The sequence below is a fragment of the Capsicum annuum genome, chromosome 9, assembly GCF_002878395.1.
Source record: "Capsicum annuum cultivar UCD-10X-F1 chromosome 9, UCD10Xv1.1, whole genome shotgun sequence".
Classification (NCBI taxonomy): Eukaryota; Viridiplantae; Streptophyta; class Magnoliopsida; order Solanales; family Solanaceae; genus Capsicum; species Capsicum annuum.
The window spans coordinates 128,779,722-128,797,150 of NC_061119.1; positions in this window are offsets into that span (position 1 = coordinate 128,779,722).

The window sequence follows — 17,429 nt, forward strand, 5'->3', positions numbered from 1 at the left end:
AATAAGGAGTTGATGGGACATGTCCCCAACTAACTCCAAATATTGAAATAAACTGAAAACTGAAATAGTAATGAAATCATCATGTCCTCGAAATATGAGGACTTACTTTCAACTCGCACTGCTGATACTAGAATCTACTACTGATCTGGAGCTCGTGCCTCTAAACCTATGGTGTAACATAAGAGAAAGAACCATAGCGCAAATTCTCTAGTACGACTGAATGTACTAAGTATACGACTGAGGTAGGGTAAATGCAAAGGGTTATATGCATAAAGAATGCTGACTAATTTGAACATGTGAATACATACACGAATAAGCAACTATAACTGAACTCGTGGTGATACTAACTACTGAGTGTGAATACTGATGACATAATTTCACTGATACTGAGGTACTGAATAGATGAATGACTATTGCTGATAGTTTAAATTATGAAGAACTGGTCTGATTAACTGTGTCTAATAGTTCTGAAACTGAATACTGATAACGTAGCTATGATGATTGATATAACAGATATAACTGTGATGATCACGTAACTATGTAACTGATGATGAGCGACTGTATCTAATAGTCTAAGTTCTGATATTCTGAAAAACTATCTAAGTTTAATACCAAAACTGAGACTGAGACTCAAACTGAGACTGTGGGAATTAATCATCTAACCGACATGCCCCTAAACTAAGTTGATTAGGGTCCAACCAGTAACCCCAGATGGAAGGTTGTCAATACCGTGCCACGGGTAGAGACAATATGTAAGTAAACCCTATTCTATTTGGGAGCTCATTCCGTCTGCCCTGCTATCAGGTAAACTCAAAGGAGATGTATTAGCCCTATGGGTAGGGACATATCAACCTACACTAGCTACATAGTTCTAGAACGCAAGGATCGATTCTAGGAATCACACCCTCTGACTGTGACAGGTGACCCCCCATCCTTGGGTTCACTCGGTGCTGAATCCTACTCCTAACTGAAAGATACTGAACTGATTTGCTTAACTGAACTGATGTTGGTGGTATTGCTTAGCAAAGCTAAATTTATTTTATAAGAGCACTGATCTTACTGAGTATTAAGTTCTTGAAATTTTTTAGAGTACTAAATTACAGAGATTACTGAAGTTACGGAGAACACTAGAATTTCTGAAGTTTCCAATATCACTGAGTACTGAGATTACTGAGATTAGTTGAGATTAACTGAGTTACTGAACTTTCCTGAGTCACTTGACTGACTGAGTTCTATATTGACTTAAGAGTATCATGAAATCATGACATGGCTCTAGACAGAAAGCTATATTTTTTGGGTACAAGTACCCCCAGGACTCGATAGAAGGAAACTGACACACATGACTGACTTGATCATAAGAGTAGAGTCCAAAATTCACAATATCATAAGTTGGGGATTTCATACTATTCATGATCCTGAACTTTTTATACATGGAATGGAATTAATACAATATGTATATACTTTCTTTACTTCAATATCATGTTCATTCCATAGGACAACAACAACACATAACAATAATGTGAAATTCATGTGAAATCATAGAGCATAGAATGTAGACTTGTCATTTAAGCACTATTGGATCATGGGAAATGAATTCTATCATCCTAGGCATTTTATCAAAAACCTTACATGCACCACTTTGGGCATAGGTTTATTCATGAATTCAACAACCCATATCACCCAAAGTTCATATATTTCAAATAACATGCCATCATAGTTTCATACAAACCCATAAAGATTCTATCTTGACATCATTCAACACATAAACAAGATAAACAATCAAATCAAAGCATAACAAGCATGTCATATAGTTTAAAATAGGATTCTTTGAATTTATGGACGAAAGGAGTCCATGAATGAACACACACATACTTTAGTTCTGATGGAGAGATTCTTGGAATTTGGTGGTAGAATTCGCTTGAACTCGATCCCCCAATTGAAACCCTAATGTGTTTTTGAAAGGATTTTGATGTAAAAGAGTATGTTTTGGTGAAATAATGGCTTAATTCCATGTTTAGGAGCTTATATAGGGGTGGGAAGATGACCCAAATACCCCTCTAGATGCGTCTTTTAATTTCTATAAAAATTTCCTGATTTAGGCCCCTGGCTCGATGCAGAGACATCGTGTTGCCACTTGTTTATGACCTGGAAACTCACCATGATCCGGTGGAATTGCGAAGAGACACTGGAAATTGACAAACGTCATGTTGGCTTATGGCGCGACGCGCCACTGATTGAAATGACACTGCTGAAACTTTAAATTGCCAAACTTTTTCACTGGGTGTCCGTTTTAGGCAAATTTGGTATCGATGGAAAGTTTATTCAATTATCAACAATTTGAAGGGTATAAATCTGCAAAAATACGATCTATAAACCAAGTTATGCTCATTCAAAGATGACCTATGTGAAATTACACACAAAAATTTGGTGGATTCAAAAGTTCTTAGCTTGGCTTACCCTAAGTGACTCTTATGAACATAATTAATACATCATAAGCTATATTATCACTAGAATACTCATCCTAATTCATTTACTCAAAGATGAATCACAGGATAGGAGATTTCATGTGTAGGAACAATGGTTCATTTTCTAGCTTAGAAATATACGGGGTATTACAATATCTCCCCCTTATGAACATTCGTCCTCAAATCAAACTAACTGAGAGGGGAAATGATAAGCTGAACATGAACTAAACATTGATGACTGAAACATGATCTCATGACTAATATGACAAATAAAATGATTCATACTGAACATACATAACTGATGCATAGGTAGTTGATTTATCAATGAAGGACTGAGTGTTCTGATGAACTAAGTTTCTTAGAATAAGAATGCATATCTGATGCAGATATTGATAAGATAAATCCATCCATATTGGATGCATGCTTATATGACTGACATGATATATGAATGCATGACTAAAAGTACTGATAAGTTGATCACGCATATCTAATGCATGAGTACACGACTAAACTGACTCGTGAACATGTGACTGAACAGTAATGGTAAAGATACCAAGTTTGAACTAAAAACAAAGCATGGAACTGAATACCAAGTTTGGTATTGAAACCTGATCAGAAGAATAAGTAAGCTCAAAGAAGACTGTTACCTTGAATCGAACATACTAAATAGTCTGAGATTAATTACTCAATATGCATGAGTGGAAACATAAGAACATAACTGAGTCTGGAATGTGATACATGAAATAAACTGAGTCTGTATTGTGTGACATGGATAGAGTACCATAAACTGAACTGAGAGATTGAGCACATAACTTACTGCTAATTTTGGAGTTAGAGGGTCAGCTCATAAGTAACACTTCCTCCAAGACAGATTCATCAAAGAAAATGGCATGTTTAAATCATGAAAGTTTGGGGGCTATAGTGTATCTCCCCTTTGGGACACTATATCCCTTGAAGGATGGTAGTCTGACTTTACTGAGATATTAAGAAAGTTAAGGTGATTCACAAGGCACCTAGGTGCGAAATCGTGACTGATTATGTAAGATCTGAAATTGAGGCATGACAAATAAACTGAGGCAATTACCGAACTGAAGCATACATTATAACTAAAACTATAACTGGGACTAATACTAAAATTGAATGTTGGGTATGCAAGACTGAATTGTCACTGAGTATCTGGAATTCGTCACTGAGACATAATACATAAACTAATTTGAGCTTGTATACACTAGTATGATCTATCTTGGGGATGGTTACATCCTCGAGATGTCAGTTAGTATGGCTGGATGAAAAGATGGGAAAACAACCCCTACCAATTTGACTGCACATCCGCTAAACTGATTTTCTAGCTTGACGGACTAACTTATGCTAATAGCTAAACACTGGACATGTAAGACTAACCTAAACTTAGTCAGAATAAATGAACTGAGACTATAGAATATTGTACATAGGAGGTAAGGACTAACCGAGTACCATGAAATGACTGAGGATGGATTCATGGAGACTGTATTATTTGAAAATGAATTACTGTACATGTAGTACGATTCCAAAAGATTTGGTAAACTGAGGTACTGACAAATAAGAGAGAAACTGATAGTTGCATACTATGGAATAGCGGATCTGAGACTGAACTGAGTTTTAAGGCTGATTACTGAACTGAAGTTGGCATTAAAACTAAAACTATAACTGAGATTCTTACTGGAACTAAATGATGGGTTTTGATAACTGAATACTGATAACTGAGGTTCAGGCAGATATTGAAATACTAAATTCTGGAACTAAACATTAATTATTGGGTACTGAATACTGAAATTGTAACTAAGATGGAAACTAAGTTTTTTATAGTACGCAATGGGGATTGACATAAGTCAAGGATCTAAATATACATTTACACTCTGTACTTCCCCATCTTCTAAATAAAACCTCATGATAACCACTAACTTGCACACTAATATGACATTCAAGCCTATGCTCATAATTACACCCTCATATATAACAAGCATGAAAAAATCTTCTCTTAGTCATGAAATATTTACTCTCTCCCATATAAGCAATTGCTCCACACAACAATGTTTACAAGGAGAGTATACTAAAGGATTAAATTAGAAGGACCTGAAACATGAATGGATACTAACTAAACTTGACACTTGAACTGAAACTTGAGGAATAGAATATCAACAACATGGATTTACCAAAAAGGTTTGAATTGAGAATATACATAATATAGTCTGAATTTATCTTATCTGTAGGGGCATAGCATAAGTTATGGAAACTGAATATACTATAAGGCGTGACATGTCTACATGAGTCATGAGCTGCATGACTTGAGTCTAAAATTTTTGAATTTGTGGGACATGATTCGTATCACTGAGGGAGCCGAAACTCCTTATGTGGGGAACTTGGAGTGCACAAGAGTCTATGAGAAACATGTAAATATAAGCTGTGTTCATGGAACTGAGTTATGAAATATGTGTAGGCATCATGCTGACTAAAGTACAAAACTTGTACAAAGATAAGGATGGATTGAGAATCGTCTTCCCTTATTGATCTTTCTGTACATACTAGCACTACTACTGGAATTCTAACAGTCTAACTTGGTTAATTGATCTATCATCTCCCCCTTGACCTTAAGCCATCATCTTATGTCTGTGAATACTTGACTAAGCTCTGAACTAAACTTTAGTCATAATCACATACCTACACCCTGTCAAACACATGCTTGCCTTACTAAGCCTATTAGCTACTTCTGTTTCTTCATGTACTACTAATATCACATCACACCTTCGTACTTAATTCAAATCAATAAACTTAAATTCTAGCTTACACTATTAAAGCCTACTGATTTATTCTGGTACAACTATCCCCATGAATACATAATCTGATCAAACTAAATAGTACTATCCTAACTTTACCATTGTTAACTCTCGAGTTCATGCTTAAAAATACTAGGTCTACGCTATTATAGAGCTCTGAGAAAAGATCTGATGGCATATCTAAAATTGTGTTCGTAAACGAGTTCTCATGGTCATGAATAAAATCTGTACGACTTGGAACATAATAGGATTGATGGGGTATTTCTGAGTTTGTGGGCAATCGTATAACTATATACTGGGACTGATTGAGGAAACTCTATCTCTAGAACTTTGAGCTTCACTATTTCTATTACCTTAAAATTAAGGTGGAGTTAACATGCATGGAGCATGACGAGAATCTATATGAGTTTTCTTAAAAAACTTTTCTATAGCATGATCTGATACATGAAAGAAGGGAAACGGTTTCCAAAACATCTCATAGCCTCCTGCACATAAGTGAGGTGGACAACACACGCATGTACAAGACTCTACTAGATGCGGCTTTTCAGACTTCTTAGAACACTATTGATCCTTAGGTTCTGATACCAAGTTTGTAACACCCTGATTTTTTGAACCAAAATACTACACGGTGATCATGACCCCGAAGGACCACAATCTAACCCATGACTGATATCTAACACATGACGGTGATCATGACCCCGAAGGACCACAATCTAACCCATGACTCGAAAGATGTCAATACCATGCCATGGGTAGAGACAACATATGAGTAAACCCTATTCTATTTTGGAGCTCATTTTGTTTGCCCTGCTATCAGGTAAACTCAAAGGAGATGCATTAGCCCTATGGGTAGGGACATATCAACCTACACTGGCTACGTAGTTCTAGAACGCAAAGATTGATTCTATGAATCACACCCTATGACTGTGACAGGTGACTCCCCATCCTTGGGTTTACTCGGTGCTGAATCTTACTCCCAACTGAAAGATGCTAAACTAATTTGCTGAACTGAACTGATTAAATGAACTGATGTTAGTGGGATTGCTTATCAGAGCTAAATTTATTTTATGAGAGCACTGATCTTACTGAGTATTAAGTTCTTGAAATTTCTGAGAGTACTAAATTACGGAGATTACTGAAGTTATGGAGAACACTAGAATTTCTGAAGTTTTCGATATCACTGAATACTGAGATTACTGAGATTAGCTGAGATTAACTGAGTTACTGAACTTTCTTGAGTCACTTGACTGACTGAGTTCTATCTTGACTTGAGAGTATCATGAAATCATGAAAAGGCTCTTGGTAGAAAGCTATATTTTTTGGGTACAAGTACCCCCAGGACTCGATAGAAGGAAACTGACACACATGACTAACTTGATCATAAGAGTAGAGTCCAAAATTCACAATATCATAAGTTGGGGATTTCATACTATACGTAATGCTCAACTTATTATACATGGAATAGGATGCATACAACATGTATATACTTGCATAGCTTTAATATCATGCTCATTCCATATCACAACAACAACATATAACAATAACGTGAAATTCACGTGAAATCATAGAGCATTGAACGTGGACTTGTCATTTAAGCTCTATTGAATCATGGGACATGAATTCTATCATCCTAGGTATTTTATCAAATACCTTACATGCACCACTTTGGGCATAGGTTTATTTATGAATTCAACAACCCATATTACTCAAAGTACATATATTTCAACTAACACGCCATCCTAGTTTCATACAAACCCATAAAGATTCTATCTTGAAATCATTCAACACATAAACAAGATCAACAATCAAATCAAACAATAACAAGAGTGGCTTATAGTTTAAAATAGGGTTCTTGTACTTCATGGATTAAAGGATTCAATGAATGAACACATGCATACCTTAGTTCTTGATTTAATGAAGATTGACGGAGAGATTTTTGGAATTTAATGGTAGAATTTACTTGAACTTGAATCCCCTAATTGAAACCCTAATGTATTCTAGTGTGGATTTTGATGAAAAAGAGTATGTTTTGGTGAAATAACTGCTTAATTCCATATTTGGGATCTTATATAGGGGTGGGAAGATGACCCAAATACCTCTCTAGATGCATCTTTTTATATCTGTAAAAATATCTCAATTTGGTTCACTGGAGCGACACAGAGACATCGCGTTGCCACTTTTTTATGACCTAGAAAATCACCACGATACGGTGGAATCATGGAGAGACACTGGAAATTGACAAACGCTATTTTGGCTTATGGCACGACATGCCACTTACTGAAATGACACTGCTGAAATTTTAAATCACCATAACTTCTTCACCGGGCGTTTGTTTTAGGCGAATTTTGTATCGATGGAAATATTATTCAATTTTTTACAATTTTAAGGGTATAAATATTCAAAAATACAACCTATAAACCAAGTTATACTCATTCAAAGATGACCTATATGAAATCACATATGAAAATTTGGTAGATTCAAAAGTTCTTAGGTTGGATTACCCTAAGTGACTCTTATAAACATGATTAACACATCATAAGCTCTATTATCTTTAGGATACTCATCCTAATTCATGTACTCAAACATGAATCACAGGATATGAGGTTTCATTCGTAGGAACAATGGTTTATTTTCTAGCTTTGAAATATATGGGGTATTACAACTATACTTATACATCCTATAGATCATAGCATGGGTTATCGCAAGTGTTGTGTATGTCATGTAGAGCAACCATAGTTTGGAGACATAGAGTGAGCTCCTGTCATTTGAAGTATTACTTTCCTCCCTCTTATGTACTAGACTAGTCTTTATGTTGTATTCAGATATAGTTGTAATTGTATATAAATTTAGTACCCTATTTGTATCCTTCTTATGTTAGAAAATCCTTTACTTATTTCCCTAGGTTTTGGGATTACCTTATGTATGTTGGTATTTTATTACATCTATTCCATATTCTCTACTTCATGCTCTTAGTAGTCCATTACTAGTAGTTCTAGACTATGAGATTGTCTTGCCTATTAGTTGGTTGCAGTAGGTACCATCTTGACTTGACAAATTAGGTTGTTAAAAATTGGTATTAGTGCCTAGGTTTGTCGATGATTTGTACAAGACCTAAGTATTTAGTAGTCCTACAAATCATTGTAGGGATATATGTAACCTATCTTTGGGAAACTATAGGGCATTTTGTGAAAATTTATTTCTTGACACCGTATCATGTATTTGTATTGCAATGAGCCTCAAATACTTTATTTGACATAATTTTCCTAAATGGATGAGGTGGGATTGTTGATAGATGCAGATGAGGCTTCAACATGTGTTTTCAAAGATTCAGTGTAGCATCAGACAAGAGAGTAAGAGATAAATATCAAAGATCTTTAGTGTCATCCAAAGGATTTAGGGGTAGCTTAGGATCCAATAAATTTTGTGACTACTTCATCCCTTTAAGGTTTAGCTTTGAGGATCTCAAGTTTAAATATAAATACCTCATAGCCAGGGATGACATTCAGTTCATCGAGCAGTTCTCGTATCAGAGTTGGGTCTATTGGTGTTCATCAGGATTCTTTATTAGTTTCAGAGTATGATATTGGGTTCATAAGTGGTCTAGGCATATTCTTATGTTATATCTTTCTGTGCCATACATGGAGCATGGATTAATTAGAGGATTAGTATTTTGACTCCGCTTAGCATTGAAACACTTGATAGCAACTGGGTTTTACTTTTCTCAAGTTGTTAATCATTCTAGGGACATAAAGAGTGCATGAATTAAGACTTATGGAGATGGCGATAAGAGACCGTGTCATTAGTATAGTGCTATTAGTATTTCATTTGAGAGTAAGGATCTTTTTAGTAGAGGTAAACTTCACTTGTAGCCTATTAGTTCTATCCAAATAGCATTTTAGACTGGTGGCTCTCAGATTAGTCAGGGTGATCACACCAGGTGAAGTTCTCATCAGACTTTGTTGATTTTTTATTATGGGTTTTCAAGTCGTGGCATCTATTTTTGATTAAGAGAGGCGGTATCTTAGAGTATTCTAAGAGCTTGTTTTGGTTGTGGTGAGATGGGACATTAGTCTAGGGAGTGACCTAGATATGAGTTGGTTGTTCAGATAGAGTTAGCCTATATTCCCTGCTATCCGAGAGTTCTCAAGGTAGACTATGATTGTGAGAAAGATGATAAAGGTAGTAGAGAGTGCTCTCAGGGTCAGTTGGCTAGCCATTTTGCCTTAATTCATGTCTTTTGATAGGTTAGGGCTTTAGGATTTTGTTGCGACTGCAGAAAGCTCGATCACTGGTCTAAAGAATGTCCCGACATGGGATTACTAGTCTTATAGCTCATTCAGATCAGCCTCATGATATTGTGGCACCTTCAGTTAAAGATAGTGCTCTTAGAGCTTCAGTTGATGATTCAGTCGGTCAGTCTGAGTTTTGTCGCATTCAAATTTATTCTGTCTTAGTCCATTAGGCATCTGATTGCAGATTTTACCTTGATATTTGTGTTTTTATTTCCCTATTTACCTTTTTTATTTGTGTGAATTGGGTTTTTGTACCCATTGCTTATTATATGCCTTGATGAGTTAATATTAGTTACTGTATACCTTGTTACTAAATTTGTGATTATATGACTACCCCCGTGGATGATTTCATTTAGTAGTGAATAGAGTAGATCTACATTGACATTTTTCCTATGGGTGTAGCATTTGGATTTGAATTACATTTACTTTTCCATATTTTCCTTATTATGGCCCTTGATTGGTACTTGCTATTGATTTTTATTTTGGTACCGCCTACTTATTATATTAATGTTTATATTGTTTTCATTACATGATGTTATTGATCCTCTCTGGGTAGTTATTTAGACTAGCATTTTCTTGCTAGAATTCCATTCATTATGGTTCTTATTTGTTGGCCCAGACAGCTATAGCTCGATTGGATGATTTCATTTCTATTGCGAGGTGAGGTTGGTTGTTTTCCTCTTTTATTAGCTTTGCTAGATTAATTTTGGACCGGACTATAGAATTGAAGGTAAGTTCACCTTCTGTGTCTTTGTTATGATTCTAGAGTTGTTAATTTAATTATATTGCTCATTCTTAAGTTTGGGATTCTTAGACTTGCCTCCTATGTTGCAAAGGTTTTTGCATGGGTTATTCCTATCTATATTGACCATTTTTTAGATTGACAAGTTTAGGGTTCATTCTTTACTTTAGGCTATTTCATCACCAGATAATGATTTTGATATTGATATCGAGATATCTTAATTTCATCTCTTAGATTTATTAGATTCATCTTCTTATGATGGTTTGTTCTTGGTACTAGTATAGATATTGGACACTCCTTTCTTGTCGTGATATGGTTCTTGTCTAAGCAAAGTTAGAGAGTTAGAGGTAGGTGGTCTTTCCTGTGATCACTTCTTGTGTTTTCAAATTAGAAATTCTTTATCTTGAGTTATTAGTTCATTTTCTGGTAGTGGTCTTGACCTCAGCATAGGTGTCAGGCTTATCATGGTTTTTGTGAGTTATTATTATGCTACTTTGGTGGATTCAGGAAATCCCTATTTCAAAGTTCTTTTGTACTAATAAGATTTGGTAAAGTGCTTCTACATGATAATATTTCCCTATGTGTATTCTTTGCCAAGATAGAGTACTGGACTAGTTAGTTTTTGGCGAATGTTGCATTTCACTGAGCTGCTAAAGTTTTTGCTATTACTAGCGTGAGTTGCAGCCTTAGGGAGTTCTTGAGTATTCTTTGATAGTTCATGCCCTCTAGCAGATATGGAATTGATTTCTTTTGTTTTTATCCAGTGAGTTATCCTCTATTACAATTTTGTTCCTCAGTTATGGTTCAATTTTAGCTCGATATAATTTAGCTCGATTATGTTAGATTTGGATACTAAGGTCTAACCAGATAACACCTTGGAATAGCGGTTTGGAAGTTATGATCTATTTAGAGTAGGAATGCCTACCTGTCTTTAGGTTTGGTTTGGGTATTCGAGATCGAGCAATTCAATTTTGGTGTTGATATTTCATCTTATATTTGTAGAGCTGAGTGCAGCCTTTATTTTAGATTTGTCTTAGTTTTAATTTCATCTATAGGCTGGTTGAGTCTACTCCATGGTTACCTATTCGGTTTTCTCGACTTCGAATGGATTAAAGTTGATAGGTGTTTTGATGATAGCCCATGGACCCGACATTGGTTTCTTCAGCTTTGACCTTGGGTCTTCAGTTTTCTCTAAGATTCTCAGATGATATACTCAGTAAGGTTAGTATGCTTGAGTTGGATTCAACTTGGCTTCATTCTCTGTTGATGGAACATCTTGGAATGAATTGTTTAGGGGTAAGTAGTTGTGCCTTGGACTTCTAAATTTTATTTTTGAGGATTATTCGACTAGTTGTAGCATTGTCTTAGATTACAACCCTTGGTTATCTATCTTGTGAGGCCAGGTAGCTCTGTTTGGGCTTATTCTCATATTTATCGTATTCAAATCAATTTTGGTTCTTTGAGTTTTCTATGCTGAGATTGTGTGGGCAGGACTCGAGTGATTTTTCTCCTAGTTTGGGGTGGATAGCAGGTGTGGAATGGTAAAAGAAAGTTATATTTGGATTGGAATCAGTTGTATGACTTATGCCTTGATTTGCTTTTGGCTTGGATGATCCTTTGTTGATTTGTGCGAATATCGAGAGGGTATCAGTGTGTCGTGGTTTAAATTTGTGTGCATCAACCTTCTTCGGTTTGATAGGAGACCAGTTGGTAGTGGAGGTTGAGTTTTTGCTATTTGGAAGTAAAGTGAGTGAGCTGGTTGAAAAAGGGAAAACTGCGAAAAAATCCCTTAAAAGTTTCGTCTCTTCTCATAGGTTACCTGGGAAGTCATTCTTGGAGCATGCGGGTGCAGTACCTCATCCTTTTGAGCTTTTGTGATCTTTATAATCGTTGACTTTTGCAGAAGAAAGTCCTTTTAGTAGTGGATATTGTAATGACCCTCCAGGTCATTTCCTTGAGTTGCATGCATTTCTGGTATTTTGAGTCTTTCCACAGTGGCTACAGGTTATTTATGACTTGCTGAAACTGTTGGTACGGTGAACAAATAGTTCATTTGAATTTTAGGCTCATTGCCCTTTTTAAGAGCTTTTACTATTTAGGATTTTCTCTAGGACCAAAATTCCTAGTATATGACCTCAAATGAGAATTCATACAGTGCCATCAGCTCCTAAACATTTATTTTAAGATAGGTAGACTCTTGGTTTGGGTCCCGAGGTGCTCAAACTTATTTCGAGCTATTGGTCAAAAGTTAAATAAATGAAAGTTAGGTGTGGGATCCATTTTAAATAGAAATGACCTCGGATGATATTTCGACAGCGTCATCGAGTCTGAAATGTCAAATTTGATAGGATATCATAGTCTATTTGCATATATGGGATTCTGAATGAATTTTGCGGTGTTGGCGGAAACATAGAATTTTCTAATGTTAGTTGGTGATGGTACGATCGTGACCTATGTGATGCAATAGTGACTCCCATGATAGCCATAAGATATCACAATTGCGATACTCTTGTCATGATTGCAACTCATCTAACTGTCACCAGGTGTAACACCTCGATTTTATAGAACTGAAACGCCACACGGTACTCATAATCCCAAAGTACCACAAGCTAACCCTTATCTGTACCTGCTACAACAACTGTATAAAAATACTGAATAATGCAGAAAACTGGCATAAAACTTGCCATAAGGTTCAAAACGTCTAAAATAACCATTACTGAAAACTGGATAATAATACATCTGTCCGAAAAGCCTCTAACTGCCTAAACTGTGGAGCCGATAGGACATGTCCCCAACTAACTCTATCTACTAAAAACAAACTGAATCTAATGGCATAATTAAATAAGGATCATCCTCAAATGAAGAGGACTCACTGCTACGTCTACTGCTAAAGGTGCTCTGGATCTCGCACTTCTGAACCTATGGTATAAGACACCATAGCACAAGAGAAAAGTATGCATCAGTACTTTGAATGTGCCAGTATGCTAGATAAGGTAAGGCTAAATACAAGGGCTTATGCATGAACATAGCTCAACTGAATAATCATGGGAGTACTGAATGAGGACATATGCATAAAAGCACAACCATAACTGAAATCACCATGACTCTAAATACTAAGACTTGGATACTTCTTTACTGACGTCTAAACTTACTACTAATACTGTAAAACTGAATAACTAAATCTTCTGATATTTATAACTGAGCACTGAGGTTGCGAAGAGTCCTTTCTAGCTATTGATCTCTCAAACTGATGATACTGAACAACTGAATCTTCTCACATCAATGACTGAGTTTTGAGTTTACTACTATCAACTGACTAAATCTGTGATCAAACCTTTCTAATGGATGATCTCCGAATCTACTAATAATGATAAAGAATGATTGTATCTGAGCTCAGACCTATCTAGCGAAAGATCTCTGAATCTTTTAATAATAGAAATGACGGACTGAGTTTGAGATCAGGCCTACCTAACTGGTGATCTCCGGCTCAATTACTACTGATACTGATAAACTTTATGTAAAACCAGGCCTATCTAGCGAGTGTTCTACGAATCTATGGAACTATCTAAGTTCCTCACTGAGATGGTTGACTATATCTGAGAGTCCTGATTTCTGAGCTCTACTCTAAAGACTAATACTGAAACTGCAACTGTAGGAGCTCTCACTTAACTGACATGCCTTGAATCTGATATGGTGGGGTCCAACCTGTAACCCTAGCTGGAAGGGTGTCAATACCATGCCATGGGTAAGGACCTCTGCTATGGTCAAGCCTCTCTAATAGGTGACCCTGAACAGGAAGTCAAGCCTAAAGTAGTATGATAGGAAAACCTTAATCAAATGGGTAACTCCTAGTTTTCCACTGGCTATACAGTTCAGGGATTACTGGTAACGACTCTGGCTCTCTAACGGGAAGCCATCATCCCTGCACTCGCTCGATGCTAGCTACTACTCCCAACTGAAGGACTTTGAACTAATTCTAATTCTGAACTAAACTAAACTGAATCTATTAATGATTTGATTATGTTACTTGACTAATCTGACTGAGTTTACTTGATTCCATTATCTGATGAAATACTTCTGAATTCTACTTTCTATCTAAATACAACTGAGTTCTGTAACTTACTAAGTTTTATTGAAATCTGAACTAAATACTGAGCTTGATTAGACTGGATATTGAGAGTTACTGAGTTTCCTAAACTTCTGTCACTAACTGAAATATACTAATCATAGCACGACTGAGATTATCTTGAGATTGACTCGGCTCTAGACAAGTATCTAAGTTTTTGGGTATTAAATACCCCTAGGACACGATAACATAAATAAATAATACATGACAACTCTTGCGTAATAGTCATAACAATAGACTATCATTCGCAATATAACCAATGAAGCATCGTATCGACCACTTGGGAATCTTAAACATGTAATTGTAATAGAGAAGTACGTTATTGCCTCATAACTCATCCAACAAGGAGTTCACATGAACAAGAAGATATGAAACATATCATAATTCATTCATTTAGTCCTTTCAACAAACACTTAGCATGCACTAGTTGACACATACTTAGGGATATTATACTTCATGTTACAATAGCGCTATTTTCTTCACATAAGCAATTTATCAAGCATGTGAGAGGCACCCTTTGGTCATATAACTTTCAACTCACTAAATTAACATAATTACATAATTCAACATGCTTCTTGAAGGGGATTTATCATGAACATCACATAATCAACACATATTACGGTTAAAGCTTGAATCTTTATAATCAAAACATTAATCAAAACTTATCAACAACATGAACTTCAATTTCTATTCACATAAATCATGAAAACTCATAAAACATAAACTTTAAAATTTGGAAAAGGATTCTTGAACTTCTTACGTGGAAAGAACCCAAGAATTAACATCCAACATACCTCAAAAGCTTAAATCTTAAAAGACAATGACTTTTCTTGAAGGTTCAGGAATGTGAATCTTAATTCTTGATTACTTTGTGGAGAGTGTGATTGGGTCTTGAAGTTAATTGAGAAGAAACCCTAAGTTTGTTCTTGGGAACAAAGAGGGTTAAGAGCTTTTGAAACTAAATCACAATATCTAAGTACGTGTTTTTGGTATTTTATGTCGTGGGGTAGGGTTTAGGGTGAGGGAAAAGACCAAAATACCCCTACGAAATCTCTTCCTAGTTGATGAAATTTTCAGCGGACGACCAAGGCTGATAAGCCATCAGAGCTGTGATAGCCCGTCAGCCCAGGTCATCACCTGGGAGCTGAAATTCATGAGTTTCTATCTAAGTCTGATGACATGGGCTGATAAGCCATCAGATCTGTGATAAGCCGTTAGCTCATGTAGTCACTTAGTTGTCAAGTTAACATGCTGGTGTAAAATAGGTATAAAATTTTGCTCCGATATCGGATTTGAGAGAAATTGGTATTTTTTGAAATATAATACAATTATATATCTGTTGGTGCGTCATTATCTCAAAAATTAATAGTATAATAAGAGATATGCTCATTTGAAGTTGACTATACCAATATCCTTCCCAAGAATTTAATCGGTAAGGGATGTTTTAATTTGTCTAATAGCTAGGACGTATTTGAGGACTTAATATAAATCAAACTTGATCATAAAACTACCAAATCACTAGAATTTATTTCTCATTAGCTTGAATCAGGGTTCTACTATCGGTTGAGAATATCGAGGTATTACAATATCTCTCACTTGGGAACATTCGTCCTCGAATGTCTCTTATTAGGCTAAGAGTACTGATCGGCTAATCTTACTTAAGGGATGAGAACATTTAAAACATGACTATCCAACTGGAACTACTGATATTTTGAGTTCTTATTCTAAACATACATATCTGATGCATGGGATACATTGCTGAAACTATTGATAAGCTGAATTCTCATAATGAACATGCATATCTGATGTATGGATACTTGACTGAGTTGCTTTCATGAACACATGACTGAATACACTGATGAACTGATATTTACTGCTGAACATGCATATCTAATGCATGAATATTTGACTGAATTGACTCTTGAAAGCATGACTGACTATGCAATTGTAACAGATGTAAAGCTTGTAATGAGAATCTGAGCATAAAACTGAATGGGTTTTAGGCATTGAAAACATCAGGGAGTTATAGGGTATCTCCCCCTTGGTACACTATGTCCCTCTAAGAACACTTACTTTATTGAAGTACTTGAGAAAACTGAGGTGATGTACAAGGCACCAAAGAACTAGTTCATAACTAAACGTCTGGGATCTGAATCCAATACATGACATATGAACTGATTGATACTCAAAACTACTAGAATATTCTATCTTTTAATAGTTACATGCCTGATATTTTTGATAGCATGATTAGGTGAAAAGACATGAAAACAATATATGTGTATCTGACTGTCTGGCTGCTAAACTGACTTGCTGGTTCTACTAACTAACTCATGCTAAAAACTTATACTTAACTAAAGTACTTTTTCTATACTCTTTCTACTATAATCTCCACCTTAACCTCAAGCCATCACCATAAGTCTATGAACACTTTACTAAACTTTGAACTGCTAATACTATCTCCTGGGATACAACTCTTAACTCTCTTTAGTCTCTGCAATCATCATCACATACTTATACTCCTTTCGACACATGCTTATCTCACTAACATATTATTTGTTTCTATTCCTCTAAAGGATACTTATACTATCTTCACACCTTAATACTTAGTTTGAAGCCCATAAACTTAAATTCTCCCTGCACTGTTTAAGCCTACTGAAATATCTAAAACATGTCTAGCCACTTATACATCAACATAACATCCGCTACTATCATGGGCTACTAATATCATATCTTTTAGCTTACATCCATACCTTCATACTTAGTCTAAAGTCCACCAACTTAAATTTTTCAAAGATTTCAAGCTTAGTTTCTAAAGCATAACATGAATATCCATAAATCCTAAATAATCTCGCTAGTCTCATCCTAGCCTTCAAATATCACATCTCTTAAACTTATGTTCTCTCCATACTGTGAGGATTACCATTATACTCACATTAACAACATATATAACTTAGAATTACTAAACTTAAACTCTTCCATACATTGAAAATT